Below are 13,799 nucleotides of genomic sequence, written 5' to 3'. Positions count from 1 at the left end.
TTTCAAGTCTCCCCCCTTTGTTTTGTTTTAAAAATAATATTTATTACCTTTTCCAACAGTTTAAACACTACAAAGAATAAAAACCATACAATACAACACAATACAATACAATACCAAAAAACAAAAAAACCCTATACATTACACTAACAAAACACTAACATTAAACTAACAAAACAAAACAAACACAATTTAAAACACATCAAATAATTTCAATATCTTATCTTTCATTCACTTATTTCCGCGACCTCCTCGCACCTCCCTTTTTGTATTCCACTTCTATTAATTTTTCCAGCAATTCCTTTCCATCTTCCTCTATTTTTAATCCTATAATTATCTTAACACATTCTAACCTTATTTTCCCTTTAATACTCTATTAATCTGTTTATCCTTAATTCCTTATAACGTTTCTACTAAAGCCATATAACTTCATTCCAACATTTTCCTAACATTCATTAATTTTACAGTATTTCCGTAAATAGTCTTTAAACTTTTTCCAGTCTTCTTCCACCGACTCTTCTCCCTGGTCTCGGACTCTGCCAGTCATTTCCGCCAATTCCATGTAGTCCACCAACTTCATCTGCCATTCTTCCCGGGTGGGTAGATCTTGTGTCTTCCAATATTTTGCGATGAGTATTCTTGCTGCTGTTGTTGCATACATAAAAAATGTTCTATCCTTCTTTGGCACCAGTTGTCCGACCATGCCCAGGAGAAAGGCCTCTGGTTTCTTCAGGAAGGTATATTTAAATACCTTTTTCATTTCATTATAAATCATCTCCCAGAATGTCTTAATCCTTGGGCATGTCCACCAAAGGTGAAAGAATGTACCTTCAGTCTCTTTACATTTCCAACATTTATTATCGGGCAAATGATAGATTTTTGCAAGCTTGACTGGTGTCATGTACCACCTGTAAATCATTTTCATTAAGTTTTCTCTTAAGGCATTACATGCCGTAAATTTCATACCTGTGGTCCATAACTGTTCCCAGTCAGCCATCATTATGTTATGTCCAACATCTTGTGCCCATTTAATCATAACTGATTTCACCATTTCATCCTGAGTGTTCCATCTCAGCAACAAGTTATACATTCTTGACAGATTCTTAATTTTAAGGTCTAACAATTCTGTTTCCAATTTTGATTTTTCCACCTGGAAGCCAACTTTTTTATCCGAATTATATGCCTCCATTATTTGGTAATAATGAAGCCAATCTCACACTTTATTTTTCAATTTTTCAAAGCTCTGCAATTTTATTCTGTCTCCATCTTGTTCCAAAATTTCCCAATATTTCGGCCATTTGGCCTCCATATTGAGTTTTTTTCTGTGCCTTCGCTTCCATTGGTGACAACCATCTTGGAGTTTTCTTTTCTAACAAATCCTTATATCTTATCCAAACATTAAACAATGCTTTTCTGACAATGTGATTTTTAAACGCTTTATGTGCTTTTACCTTATCATACCACAAATATGCATGCCAGCCAAATACATTATTAAAACCTTCTAAATCCAACACGTCGGTGTTTTCAAGAAGCAGCCATTCTCTCAGCCAGCAAAAAGCAGCTGATTCATAATATAGTTTAAGGTCTGGCAGGGCAAATCCACCTCTTTCTTTAGCATCGGTTAATATCTTAAATTTTATTTGAGGCTTCTTGCCCTGCCAGACAAATCTAGAAATATCTTTCTGCCACTTCTTGAAACAATCCATCTTATCCAAAATTTGCAATGTTTGAAACAAAAACAACATCCTTGGCAGCACATTCATTTTTATCACAGCAATTCGGCCTAACAATGATATCTTCAAATTTGTCCATATTTCTAAGTCCTTTTTCACTTCAGTCCAACATTTTTCATAATTATCTTTAAATAAATTCACATTTTTGGCTTTCATATTAACCCCTAAATATTTCACTTTCTTAACCAATGTTAATCCTGTCTCCTCCTGAAACTTTTCTCTCTCATTCACAGTTAATTTTTTCTCTAAAACCTTAGTTTTCATCTTGTTCAACTTAAAGCCTGCTACCTGTCCAAATTCTTGAATCACTTCCAATACCCTTTTAGTACTAGATTCTGGCTCCTGTAAAGTCAACACTAAGTCATCAGCAAATGCTTTCAGTTTGTACTGTTTAACTCCCACTTGTATACCTTTAACCTCTTGGTCCTTTCTAATCATATTTAACAGAACCTCAAGGACCGATATAAAGAGCAATGGAGAGATTGGGCAGCCTTGTCGTGTCCCTTTCTCAATCTTAAATTCTTCTGTCACCACATTGTTCACAATTAGTTTTGCCTTTTGTTCTGAGTAAATTGCACCTATACCATTTTCGAAACCTTGGCCTACCCCCATCCCCTGTAGATTCTTCTTCATAAAACTCCATGAGATGTTGTCAAAGGCTTTCTCCGCATCCACAAATATCAAAACTGCCTTGGTATTGATATTCACTTGTAATTTTTCTAGAATATTAATTATATTCCTCGTGTTGTCAGACAAGTGTCTGCCTGGGAGAAAGCCCGCTTGGTCTTTATGTATTTCTTCTACTAGAACCTTTTTTAGTCTTTTAGCCAAGATGTCTGCAAAAATTTTGTAATCCACATTGAGCAGCGATATGGGGCGGTAGTTCTTAAGCTGTGTCTTTTCAGTCTCTGTTTTTGGTATAAGTGTAATATAAGCTTCCTTCCACTACTCTGGTGCCTTTCTCCCTTCCAGAATTTCGTTACAGACTTCCTTCAATGGTTGTATTAACCATTCTTTCAAAGATCTGTAATATCTTGAAGTCAAACCATCTGGTCCTGGAGATTTACCTAATTGCATATTCTGGATGGCCCCTTCCACTTCCTGATCCACTATTTTATAATTCAACATTAGCTGTTTTTCCTGAGAAATTTTGTGTAGTCCGTTTATTTTCAGAAATTGATCAATGTCTATTTCTTTCTGCTTCTCCTGTGTATAGAGTTGTTTGAAATATCTCTGAAAACACTTCCTGATCTCCACTGGGTTCTGTATATTCTTTCCTTCCACATCCAAATTTGTAATAGTATTTAGTTTTTGTCTTTTTTTCATTTGCCAGGCCAATAAATTTCCACACTTATTTGCCGATTCAAATGTCTTTTGCCTCATCTGTTTGATCTTCCATTCTATTTCCTGATTCATCAGCTTTGTATATTGTACTTGGTATAACTTTATCTCTTTCAGGATCTCCTGTGACTTTGGTTTTGCTCTCAGATTCTTCTCTCCTTCCTCTATTTTCCCCAGGATTTTATCCTTTTTTCATTCTGAGTTCTCTTCTTAATTGCATTTTGTTGTATTAGGAATCCCCTCATAACGGCTTTGCTTGCGTCCCAAATTACTCTTTTTTCCACTGTAGTATTCATATTTATTTCAAAATAGTCTCTTAGAGTTTTTTGGGCCTTCTTGGTCACCTCTTCATTCCTAAACAAGGTATCATTCATCCTCCTTCTAAAGGAACCAGTTGGCATCAATTTCATTTCCATCTTCACAGCATTATGGTCAGAACAGGTTTTGGGGCAGATCTCCACTTTACTGATCTTTGGAACCAATCCCCTAGTTACCGAAATTTGATCAATTCTTGTCCATGTCATTTTAGCCTCGGAGAAGAAAGTTCCCTCTCTTCCCATCGGGTTCTTCACTCTCCAGATGTCAACTAAATCCATATTATCAGTCATGTCAAAGAAAGTTTTAGGTAGTCTACCATCTTTGTTGACTACCTGTCTCTGTGCCTTGTCCATATTTGTAGACACCACTCCATTCATATCTCCCATCAAGATCATGTTGTAGTCCATATAATCCATCAAAGACTCATGTAGCTTCTTAAAGAACTCCGATTTGCCTTCATTTGGCGCATAAATACCTACAATTAGGAATTTCTCTCCTTGTGATTGAATTTCAATTGCAATAAATCTTCCTTGGTCATCTTTAAATATGAATTTCGGTGATAGGCTCTCCTTTGCATAAAGGACCACTCCTCTTTTTTAACTTTATCTGATGAAATAAATTCTTGGCCCAATCTTTTATTACTCCATATCTTCCTATGTAGCCTTATCACATGTGTTTCTTGTAAACAAATCAAGTCCAAATGTTCTTTTTTCAATAAATGAAAGACTCTCTGCCTTTTTTCCGGGGAATACAGTCCATTCACATTCCAGCTCGAAATCTGCAACGCCATCATGTATTTACGCTGATATTCCTCCAACTGCACCCAATGCTTGCTCTTCTTCTGTTGGTGGTGGTGGTGGCACGTTCACTGGCAAATCCAGTCCAAAGGATAATGTTGATATATCCAATAGTCCCCTATTTGGTGATCCTCTATCCAATGCTCTTTGCTCTGATCCTCTATCTGGTGATCTTCTATCTGTTGCTCTTGACTCTTTTCCAAGTCCTTTCTGCAGATCTTCTTCGTATTTATCCAAAAACTTTACTTTATCTTCTACTGATCTTATTTTTATTTTCCTTCCTTTGAAGCTGAAAGATAGACCTTGGGGAAACTCCCACCTAAAGATAATTTTGTTCCTTCTCAACAGGGCAACCAGATCTCTGTAGTCAAAACAAAATAAAAAAATTCCTTCCAGTAGCACCTTAAAGACCAACTAAGTTAGTTCTTGGTATGAGCTTTTGTGTGCATGCACACTTCTTCAGATACACTTCTTCAGATACACTGTGTATCTGAAGAAGTGTGCATGCACACGAAAGCTCATACCAAGAACTAACTTAGTTGGTCTTTAAGGTGCTACTGGAAGGAATTTTTTTATTTTGTTTTGACTATGGCAGACCAACACGGCTACCTATCTGTAACCAGATCTCTGTAGTTAGACCTTAGATCCAGAAGATATTTTGGGACGTCTTTAAAAATTTCCACTCCTGACCGTTGTACTTCTAGGTTCTTCTGATAATGCCAGCCCAAAATTCTATCTCTCTCTTCTTTCGTTCGAAGGGTAATCAAGCAATCTCTTATTCTGTTCTTCTCTTTTTTCCCTCCTCTTCCAAGTCTAAAGGCCCTCACAATTCTAAACTCTTCTTGGCCCAAGTCCAAGTCCCAAAAGTCAGCAAATTCCTGTGTGAGAAAATCTGTCAAACTTTGCTTCTCAAATTCAGGTTGGGCTCTGATCCTCAGATTCGTCTGTTTTTCTTTAAGTTCAATCATAGCAAGCGTCAGCTTATGTTCCTCAAGTTGCCTCTGTAGGGCTGGGACTCTCTCTGCCTCAAGTTCTGTTACTTTACATTCAGCAGCAACAGCTTTCTCCTTGGCTTCTTCCGCAGTCTGCCGTATCAAAATAGATTCCTGTATCAATTTCTGGATAGCTTCTGTGTTGATATTCACCTTTTGTCCCAGATTATTTATACTTTCTGTGTTTAAGTCAATTTTAGTAGTTGCAGCATCCACTTTCACATTTATCACATCTGTTTTCTTGTTAAGCTGTTCCAATGAATCATTTATCTTACTTAATGCAATCGCCAAGGCTTCTTCTGTCGACATTCCTCTTGATTTTGAGTGAACTGATATGGAAGCAGCCGCAGAAGGAGCAGGGGAGTCAAGTCTCCCCCCTTTGATAGCCCTTCCTTCATGGTGTAAAATAAAAGTGGAACGGTACTGTCAGGGACTCAGCGGGAGTGCAGGGAGGAGAGGAGATGGAGAGCGAGGGGGAGCAATCCGAGGGCAGCGTAGGAGAGGATGACAGCAGCCCAATAGATTCCGTGAGCCTCTCCAGCGAATCGGAAGATTCACAGAAGGGGGCGCCGATGGGCAGGGCAAGGGGGGACCCAAGGGGGACACCCCAGAAACAAGGGGCCAGCGGGGACTCCCAGAGCAGCAGTTGGAAATCAGGACCAGCTTCCCCACCAGAGCGTAGTGGGGGGGAGGAGTCCCAGGTATCAGAGCCCACATATTCACCACCAGCAAGAGAAGAGGAGTCAAGGGTGGCCACGCCTCCATCGGAGAGCGAGGGAACGGTCAAGAGGAAAGTTGCAGGCTGGGCGCACGCGCCAAGTTCAAATGTACAGGCGAGCGGCACAGAAGGTAGCCCGGATAGGGAACCAGGTCCTCTGACAGGTACAGATCCGATGTACGGGTGATTTTCTATGAATTTATAACAGAAGTGTCGCATATGTCGTGTGTGAGTGTGTCATGTTTGTACAAACTGAATGATGGGGGGGGGGTTCCTGCAACACCCCCAATATAGTCCAGCCCACCACATGGTCTGAGGGACAGTGGACCGGCCCCCTGCTGAAAAAGTTTGCTGACCCCTGTGTTAAAAAGGGTAAAGGGACCCTTGACCATTAGGTCCAGTCATGGCCGACTCTGGGGTTGCAGCGGTCATCTCGCTTTACTGGCCGAGGGAGCCAGCGTACAGCTTCCTGGTCATGTGGCCAGCATGACTAAGTCGCTTCTGGCAAACCAGAGCAGTGCACAGAAACGCCATTTACCTTCCCACCGGAGCGGTACCTATTTATCTACTTGCACTTTGACGTGCTTTCAAACTGCTAGGTGGGCAGGAGCAGGGACCGAGCAACGGGAGCTCACCCTGTCATGGAGATTCGAAGCGCCGACCTTCTGATCGGCAAGTCCTAGGCTCTGTAGTTTAACGCACAGCGCCACCTGCATCCCTTGTTAACCCCTGTGTTAGGTGGTCACAGAATCATGGAGCTGGAAGGGGCCTCAAGGGTCATCTAGTCCAACCCCCTGAAATGCAGAATCTTTTGCCCAATGTGGGGCTCCACCAGGAGGCAATGAAGAAGATGAATGGGAGGGGGCTGTGGGGAGTGAGAAGGGGGTCAGGTAGCAGGCAAGAGAGTCTTGAAGGGAGGCTGCCTGGCTGCCCTCCACAGAAAAAGGGAAAGAGAAGGGGAGCCAGAGATGCAGGATCAGGCCTCTTGCAGGCCCACACCTTCTGCTTCCGCAGGGAGGAGTCTGGGGTGGTGGGCTTGGCTGCCCCACCTCATGCAGCCGCAGCTCTGCGAAGGGGAGGCCGGTCTTGATGCCAGCCAAGGACACCGGCGGGCGAGGAAAGTGGGCCAAGGACCCAGCCAGCACCACCCATCCCCATCCTGCTGAACAAGGAAGGAATAGAAATCAATCCCGATTAGCTTGGCAGGAGAGCAGCCGCAGAGGCAGCAGCCCAGCCCTTGCCGATGCCTGGCATGCCGCCAGAGGGCCACCTGCCGCCTTCCCTGGAAATAAGGGCAGTGGGGTCGCTGCCTGCTCCAGGCTGCACACTTTCAACCCGCCAGCCAGCCAGGACTGACTTGCACAAGTGCAAGAGGGGAGCTGAGCTCACAACCAGCTCCTGGAGAGGGAGAGGGCTCTGCTTCAGAGTAGCCCCCCCCCCCCAGCAGGGCAAAAGCAGCCTGCAGAACCCTCCAGGCCAGGAGGACACAGGTCCACCTCCTCACCAGACCAGCCACGAGGCCAACAAGACCCTGGCAAGGCTCAGCCAGCCAGAAGCGCAGGAGTCTTTTCTGGGGACTGATGTGGCGAGCTCAGCCAGCTGGAAACATCCGTTCTGGCAGGCCCAGGACTCCGATTCAGGTGAACTTGCTGCAGCACCAGGAACGGAAGCAGAGAGCCAAACGGGATTTACGTTGCAATCAAGGGCACAGGAGGAGCCTAGCAGAAGCAGGATCAGGCCATCGAGTTCGGATCCTCCTTACACTGGCTGACCAGAGGGAAGTGCACAAGGGGGATCTGAGCCCACACAAGACCCCCAGAAACTGGAGGCAAAGCACAGCTGTAGGGGATAACAGCCTTGCCCTCCCCATGAATTTGCCTTAATCTTCTTTTAAAGTCATTGGGCGTCACCGCCTCTTGTGGGAGGGAGTTCCACAGTTCAGCTACACACTGCGTGAAGAAGTTCTTCCATTTGTTTGTCCCAAATCTCCCAACGTTCAGTACTAGAATTTGGGATGCCAGCAGGCCCAGCACAGGCAGCAGCAGCAAGCAGCTCTGGCTCTCCCAGCCCCACCCATGGCCACTCGACCACTGCCCTTCCCTGACCTGCAGGTTCCGGATCGTGGGGAGTCTCAGCGATTGCCCTCTCCCAGCAGAAGCAAACCAGGGCTGCTCCAAGAAAACACAAGTGGCAAAAAGGAGCCTTAGGCCCTGGTGGGACACCCCTGCCCCCTTACTCACTTGGGATTGGCCAAGCGGATAGCCAGCCAATGAGGGGGTTTTTTATTCCCCCCCTTCATGCTGTGGCCCCCAATTTACACAATTTCACCTGTGCCCCCCATGGAATAGCCTGGGGGCCCTAGGGGGCCATATGCCCCCCCCCGGTTGGCAAACACTGATGGCCCTCCAGGGTCCCTTCCAACTCTGCAATTCTGTGATTCTATGCAGCAGTAAAGGCAAAGACCACTGTCAGCTGCCGTGACAGAGACACCCACCCAGCTGCCCTCAGACCCACCCTGGCAAGGCCTCCTGCCTCAGGTGAGACTAAAGGAGCATCAGAGGAGCTGGGAAAACATCAGAGGAAGAGAGCAGGGCCACTCTGGCTAAGAAGGCCCTGCTTGGCCAGCAGGAAAGAAAGAAAGCCGGAGGAGGCAGGCAGCCGTAGGGACCTCCAAGGCCAGGGCGGGGGGCCCCAGGGCAGTGTGAGCCCACCTGCCTGCCTGCCTGCCTGAGGATGAAGAAGGCAGCTGGGAGGCAGCGCCAGGGTGACTGACCTTCTAGGGTGAGGCAAGGCAAGGCAAGGCAGCCTTCTTGGAAGGGGTGGGGCTGGATTAGCAACCAGGAGATCTGTCAGCTTTCATCAAGTCGCCCCTGAGTTCCTCATTCCTCTCTCTGCCTCCACCTGCAGAGCCCACAGGAAAGTCAAAGCTGATTTAGGTAACCACCTGAATCGCCGCCAGTGACTATTGTTGCAGGTCACCCCAATCTCCGAGTCGTGAGAGATTTCAGGGGTTCAAGGTGCTTACCTAGGGGGTTCGCTTCCCTTGAAATGAGGAACAGCAGAGACTGCGGTGCCTTTAGGATCCATAATTTTTAAAATGCATACAGTACTATATATATAACCTGAGCCTAAGATGGAGGGCATTAGCACCCCAAAAGGTCTTGCTTCTCTTAGTCACAGCTTTGAATCAAGCATGAATCAAGCATGGCTCTGTCTCCCAGCTTCTGCCTGGTTCCACACTGGCTAGAGTCGTCCTAAGCCCCAGCCAGGTGAGGACTGGCAAGGCACACAGTCTTTTGTTACGCTCATCATTGTGCTTAACTACTCAGATTCACAACTATTGCCAAGATTAAAGAGAAGCTGATGGAGGTGCTCAGATGGCAAGCTATGGCCAATATCTTACAACTGCCCAGTAAGCAGTGGAATTTTCCACCAGTTTTTCACCTGTACTTGGCAGAGGACTCCAAGAATTAGAAGGGGCTCAGGACATCAAGAAGACGGACTCCTCAGCTCACAATAGTATGAAAGAACTGGATCAGATGTGGCTAGAATGTCCCCACTTGCTGGGAGGAACCTAAGAGGAGGAGGAGGAGGAGGAAGAAGGCATCTGGACCTTTGCACCAGATCTCTCCTCCTGGAAATGGAATCCAGGTGGTTCAGTCATAGGTTGTTTTACCTCAGCAGAGCCATTGGAGATGGCCTAACAGGGGCAATGACAGTGAGTTATGATCAAAGGTTTGCTGACATAGTATTTTCAAACAACAGAAGTGACTCTCATGGCTGATGTCGGCAGTTTAGGAGCAAAACAATGTGCAATACTCATTAGGTTGTGCAGGTTAAATGACAGAGAACACACCAAGCTTCAGGAAGAAAACTGGTTAGGAGCAGTGCAAGCTGCCACATTTCTGTACTGAAGCTTACATGGTTGGGAGACCAAGCCCAGAAGAACCAGCCAGCGCTCTGGTGCTGTTTTCAGGTGCCACTGGTCAGCTGAAGACAGCAGACCTTTCTCCAGTTCCTGCTTGGCTGGCAGCAATCATGCAGCTGCTTGCATCAAATAACGTGACCCATGGAAGAAAAGGAAGGAGGAAAGGGGTGGGCAACGGGCTCTTGGTGTCCCCGCTGTCCCTCTCTTGCTCTGTGAAGCAGGAGGAAAGGCTTCTTCATCCCCACCGCAGAGCGTGGAGTTTGCTCTTTTCTTCCCAGTGCAAGAAAATGTTGGTAGCTTCACTTTCCTAATAGCCTCTGTCAGCGCCTTTGCTTTGTGAACAAAACGTTCCCCTCCAAGCTGTACACCAGCATCATGTCCCTGTTCTCGGAACGAGAGGTGACACTCTGTGCACACACCGCTTGACGGGAAGGGATGGAAGTGGCGCGGACGGACACCCCAAAACCAGCTGACGATGCGCCTGGACTCAAGGCTGTTGTCTGGCCAAGCGGCTCAGGAAGAGGAGGGCTGGTCTGTGACATTTCGCTCTGTCGAACCCCATAAACATTTCTTCCGGCTAGACCTTTTGTGGCATCCCAGACCTGTCCCCACTCAGGTATTTGTGTCGGTCAGTCAGTTTGGCCAGGGATGGATCCTCCACCAGGACTCTTCTGCCCGGTAAGGGCAACACCATCAGCTACTGAACTGACCCAAACCCTGAGATCATCACCGGAGGCCCTTCTTCGTGTGTCTCCTCCACAAGAGGTCTGGAACACAAGGACAGGCCTTTTCTGTGGTGGCTCCCCATGTGCGGGATGCTCTCTGCTGGGAGACTCACTTGGCGCCTTCATTACATCTCTTTAGGCGCCAGGCAAACACATTCCTCTCCTCCCAGGGCTTGGGCTAACTAAACTATCTATAGGGGGTTTTGTTTTTGTTTGTTACTATGTTATGCATTTTTGTCTTTCTGTATTGTAAATCACCATGATTCTAGGATGAAGGGCAGCATATAAATTTATAAATAAAAATAAAATAATGGTACCCAGTTAGTCTGGGCATGGCCTGGTGATTATCTGCTTGTGGTACCGCGGAGGTGGCCTTTTTCATGGGTGGCACCAGAGTTGCAGGATGCCTTCCCTTTGAGATTGGAGAGGCATTGCCCCAACTTCTGAAGACACTGAATTCGAGATTATGTTACCTTAACATGTTTTGGTTTTAACCTATTTAAATTGTTTCACTTCTTATCTGCTTGTTTTATTGTATATTTTAATTAAGAATGTTTTGATGTTACAGTGTAATTAATTATGGACAGATTTCACAGTTGTAAATTGCTTAGAAGCCATTTGGGCATATAAGTGGTATATAAATTAATAAATCATCACCATAATCCTGTTGTCATACAATGAAATGCTACACTTGACATTGCAAGATGCCTCGGTATGGGTTTTGGAGAGGCGTGACTTCCAGCTGCCATTTAATGCTGTTTCTCTCTCAGAATGCAAGGAGGAGGCTGCTGCCCTCCCCAAGGGTGTCTGCCCCCCCCCTCTGTCTGCTGCTGTGAGGCTCCCTGGAGGGGAGGGGAGACCCTCCTGGTGCCTGAGCTTCTGTGCCAGAATCACACCCAGTCCTTGCCACAATACTGAATATCTGCTGGGCAGTTTTTGCACCCTTCCCTCTGTGCACTTAAGGAGGAAAGAGTCCTTGTCCACAGGCCGGACTTATGGAGCCACCTTGCCTTCCTTGCCACTTGAAATCAGCAGCCTTGAAGGGCGGCCAGCCACACCTGGGGGGTGGGGTTGCCCTGCAGGGCAGAGTCTGCATAGCTTGGGTCCAAAAGCAAGCGGCTGATGAATGTTCAATTTCTATTCCCATCAGCCTCCAGAGTGGAGTTGCTGTCTTCATTCACACAAATTGTGCCTCGGACAACCCCACTGTCCTTTGCTCCGGCGTCACTGTGGCCCTTTTTCCAGCAGCTCCGTTGACCTTCAGAAGGATGAGTGTCTCATTTTCACAGAATCTTAGAAGGGTAGAGTTGGAAGAGAACTCCAAGGGTCATCTAGTCCAACCCCCTGCAGTGCAGGGATCGCAGCTGAGGAATCCCTGACAAGTGGCCACCCATGTCTTGGCTATGGGGGGAGGGCTTCCCCCCGGAGACATTTCACAAAGGAGTCTGATTTATTTCATTCGTTTAATCAGATTTCTATGCCCCCGAATCATCTTAGAGATTGCCCCAGGCCACACACTGGCCCGGCCCTTGTTGGGACCTCGTCTGGAAAGGGGCCTTCCAAAATAGCTCCCGACCTTCGGAACGAGGCAGAGCGGGGTCCCAATCCGGCAGGGGTGGGGGAACAGAAGCAGCAGCAAACCCCAGCCCCCCAAGAGGGCCAATCCTGCCAGGAAGCGGCACCGGCTAAGCCCGGGAGGGGGTGTCCGCCACGCCCTCTGCACATGCTCGGAGGCGTCTTCTCGCGCGCCAGGGCCAACCCGCGAGGCAGAGGAGCATCCCCGCGACGTGCAGCTGCTGCCGGGGCTCCGCTCGGGGTCGCGCACGTGGCCGCGTGGCCGGGCCGCCCGCCCAGGCGAAGCCCCGCCCAGGGAGGAGGCAGCGGCGGCGGCGGCGGCGGCGGAGCGCCGGTCGCTCTCCCGGGAAGGCGCGACGCCCCCCGCCCCGGCTCCGCCTCTCTCGGCCGAGCGCTTCGGCGGCGGCGGCGGCGGCGGCTCGTCCTCCTCGCGGCCGGAGGACCCTCTCGCCGGAGAGCGAGCAGGCAGGCAAGGAGCGCGCAGCGGGGACGGAGGGATGGCAGGGCGCGCGGATTGGCAGGGGTCTTTTTTGTGGCTGCCATGGGGGGGGGGAGGCAGCCCCTCTTCCGCGCCAGGGCAGCTGCTTGGCATGCAGAAGGCTCGCCCGCCAATGGCTTCCCCGGAAGACAGCCGCTGCTGCCAGCCCGTGTCGCGAAGGCTGAGCTAGGTGGACCACGCCTCGGCTTGGCTACTCCACGCCCTCAAACGCACACCCTGCTACGGAGCCGCGGCTGCTGCCTCGACCGGGCGGATGCTGCGAACGAACGCCTTTCTGGATCGCGGCGCGGTGGCTGGGCGGGCAAGCGGAATGGGGGGGGGCGGTGGAAGCCTTTGGGGAGCCCTTGGAAGCGGGTGGGGGCTAGTCTGTGGCGCCTGTGGGGGGTTAGATTGCCTGCACCCCCCAAAAATCCCTTTGAAAGAGACAGTAAGGCGCCAAGGGTGATCTGTCCTGGGGGTGGAAAGTTTGCTCCGCGGCGCCTGCGGTGTTTAGGGGAACTTCGGAGAGTCGCCGCTTTCCCGTCCGCAGCTCCCTTGGCGGGAGGGGCGGCTGGTGGTGACGATTGTGTTTTCCGGTGTCTTAAAGTTTAGGCTGGGGCCAAAAGTCCTGTGGTCCGGGTGCTGGCTCCTCCTGGGTTTTAAGGAGGGTTCTGGGGATTATTGGAGGGGGACCCCAAGACATGTCTGACCCCCGTCTCCTCTCCCCCCCGCCCCTTGCCAGCAGGGAGCAGGAACCAACGCAGAGGCTTAAAGACCTACCCCTTCATTGTGGGATGTGCTTTTGGGGAGCAGGCTCCAGCCCGCCAGGCTTCATGCTGCCCTAAGAAATGCGTCTGCCATGAAAGTGCTGCTTTGGCTGCATCCGAGTGCCCAGCTGCCCTTCAGGGGATCTCGGAAGGCGGGGGCGGCAGCCAGGGACCACCTTCTTCTGGGCTTGCCACTCCTTTCTTCTTTGCAGCTTGGACCCTGGATCTCTCCCCCGCCCTCTGGACTCTGGCTGGGAGCTCCTGAGCCGCTTCTCTGCTTGTGTGTGTGACCCTGAGGGCCAGGCGAGAGCCTGAGGCAGGGCAGGGCTGGTGCTCCCTCTTGGCGACACCTTGACTTAGAATCATAGAATGGTGGAGTTGGAGGGGACCCCAAGGGTCGTCTAGTCCAACCCCCTTGCAGTGCAGGAAT

This window comes from Podarcis cretensis (genome assembly GCF_951804945.1).
Source record: "Podarcis cretensis genome assembly, chromosome: 9".
Taxonomy (NCBI): Eukaryota; Metazoa; Chordata; class Lepidosauria; order Squamata; family Lacertidae; genus Podarcis; species Podarcis cretensis.
The sequence above is the reverse complement of the archived record's forward strand: the minus strand, read 5'-3'. Positions refer to the sequence as shown.